The sequence below is a fragment of the Lathyrus oleraceus genome, chromosome 4 (genome assembly GCF_024323335.1).
Source record: "Lathyrus oleraceus cultivar Zhongwan6 chromosome 4, CAAS_Psat_ZW6_1.0, whole genome shotgun sequence".
NCBI classification, from domain to species: domain Eukaryota; kingdom Viridiplantae; phylum Streptophyta; class Magnoliopsida; order Fabales; family Fabaceae; genus Lathyrus; species Lathyrus oleraceus.
In genome coordinates, this window is record NC_066582.1 from 311,626,172 (window position 1) to 311,629,271 (window position 3,100).

Genomic DNA, 3,100 nt, shown 5'->3' on the forward strand with positions numbered 1-3,100 from the left:
CTGAACATTCTGGTTCTAATTCCACCTCTGAATTTCCCATTGGTACCAGCCATGTAACTGCTAATACCGACACTCATGGCACTGGTTCTCGTGGAGGTAGACATGGTCGCGGTGGTGGTCGTTATGGAGGTAGACATGGTTCCAGTTTAATTGCAAGATCAAAACTGTTCAAAGTGATGGTGGTGGTGAATTCAAACCCCTCACTAAGCACCTCACTGAATTGGGCATCATTCACAGGTTTACTTGTCCCTACACTCACCATCAAAATGGTATAGTTGAAAGAAAACATCGTCATATAGTTGAAACAGGTCTATCGTTGCTTGCTCATTCCAATATGCCTCTCAAGTATTGGGATCATGCATTTGTCACTGCAGCTTATCTTATCAATAGGTTGCCTAGTCCTTCTCTCCAAAATAAGTCTCCCTATTTCAAATTGATGCATCAGTCACCAGATTATTCTAGCCTCCGTGTGTTTGGGTGTGCTTGCTTCCCTTTTCTTCGTCCATACAACTCTCACAAGCTAGACTTTAGATCTCAGGAGTGTGTATTTTTAGGTTATTCAACTGTGCATAAAGGCTATAAATGTTTGGCTGCAGATGGTCACATCTATATCTTTAAAGATGTGATGTTTCATGAGTCAAAATTTCCATATCCTACCATGTTTTCCACCTCCCATATTCCTTCTAGTTCCTCCCCTAGCACTCCCTCTAGTGCTCCCTCAGCCATGTCCCGGTTTCCCTACCCTACTGTCCATCACATCCCTCCCTTAAATCATGACAGTCCTACTGCTCATCCTTCAACCAGTCCTTCCTCACCCCTTAATTCTGCAAACTCTTCCTCTAATGGACAGTCTATGAATGCTTCTGTAAATACTCCAGCCCACTACTGCTGCTAATTCTAATGTTTCCACTCCTGTAGCCTCATCCCACCCTAGTTCACCCTCCCCTAATGCTATCTTTTCTGATCTTGCAGAAGCAAGTACAATCTCTCCCTCTTCATTACCTCCCTCTAATTCTTCTGCTAGTCCTGCTTCCATCTCTCCTATTCTCCATCCTCAAAATGTTCACTCTATGCAAACTAGAGCTAAGAGTGGTATTGTTAAACCTAGGATGAATCCTACTCTTGTTCTCACTCATATGGAGCCTACATCTATTAAACAAGCCTTGACTATCCCACACTGGCTTCAAGCTATGCAGGATGAGTATCATGCTCTTTTGAAGAATCAGACCTGGACATTGGTGTCTCCATCTGATTCAAAAAGGCCCATTGGCTGCAAATGGGTCTTTAGGGTTAAGGAGAACCCTGATGGATCTATTAATAAATACAAGGCAAGACTGGTTGCCAAAGGATTCCATCAACATGTTGGCGGCGATTTTACTGAGACTTTCTCTCCGGTTGTTAAACCTGTAACAGTTAGAACAGTCCTCACACTTGCTGTTACTAATCAATGGTCAATTGAGCAGATTGATGTTAACGATGCATTCCTCAATTGTCTGCTTGAGGAAGAAGTATACATGATTCAGCCCCCAGGGTTTGAAGTTGCTGATAGGTCTTTGGTTTGCAGGTTGAATAAAGCATTGTATGGGCTAAAATAGGCCCCCAAGGCCTGGTTTGACAGACTTAAAGGTTCTCTGGTGCAGCATGGTTTTAAGGCAAGTAAATGTGATCCCAGTCTGTTCTTCTTCCATACTGACAGTTTAACCATTATGATTTTGGTTTATGTGGATGATATAATCATCACTGGAAACTTTCCATCCTTTATTGTCAGCCTAGTCAAGAGCCTCAACAATCAGTTTTCTCTCAAGGATCTAGGTCAACTAGACTACTTCCTTTGAATTGAGGTAACTCATATGCCAAATGGATCTCTTATACTCTTACAAACCAAGTATATTAGTGATTTACTTGCAAAGGTTAACATGGCTACTGCTAATGGTATGCCCACACCTATGGTGTCTAGTAGCAAATTATCTAAGTTTAGGTCGGCTACTGTCTCTGATCCTACACAGTACAGATCTATTGTTGGTGTCTTGCAGTATGCTACTTTAACTAGGCCTGAGTTATCCTATTTTGTCAACAAAGTGTGCCAATTCTTGTCAAATCCTTTGGAGGAGCATTGGAAAGCAGTTAAGAGAATACTCAGGTATCTCAGTGGTACACTCACGCATGGCTTGTTACTTCAGCCTGCTCCTAAACATCAGCCTCTATCTCTGCTGGGTTTTTGTGATGTTGACTGGGCAGCAAACCCAGATGATAGAAGATCCACATCCGGTGCTTGTGTTTTCTTAGGTCCTAACCTAATTTCCTGGTGGTCTAAGAAGCAGCAGTTGGTAGCAAGGTCAAGTGCTGCGGCAGAGTATAGAAACATGGCTCAACTGGCTGCAGAATTATTGTGGATTCAATCTCTCCTTCAAGAGCTTAAGTGCAAATTTCAGGTTCCTAGAATTCTTTGTGACAATCTCAGCACTGTCACTTTGGCTCACAACCCTGTGCTTCACAACAGAACTAAGCACATGGAATTAGACATATTTTTTGTGAGAGAAAAGGTCCTAAATAAAAGCTTAATTGTTGCTCATGTGTCTGCCCAGGATCAGTGGGCAGATGCACTGGCAAAACCTCTTACTGTTGTGAAGTTTCTTCCTCTGAGGAACAAGCTCAGAGTTGTCAACAAAAGACAGTTGCTGGAAGCCCCATCAAGTTCTAAGGGGGTCTATTAGAGATGCTTTTGTATAGAGTTTGTTATAGGACTTATATTATGTGTTATCACTAAGTATAGTTGTATTAGAATTTGTTAGTGTTGTACAACTGACATAGAATTTGTTAGTGTTGTACGGCTGACATAGAATTTGTTAGTGTCTAGCCTTATCAATTCCTTATATATATGGATCCTCTGTACTATGCATTCTTGAGAAATACAATAACACAATTTCTTCTTTTCTCCTTGCTTGTCCTTTTAACAACAGGAAGGGACCAATTAGATTCATTAATTCTTAATTAGATTATTGAAAGTTCATTAGAGGAGGATATTGTAGATGCCTGTGTGTTGAATTGTTGTAAATAATGTTGAATTGTTGTAAATAATGAAGTAAATAACAAACACAAA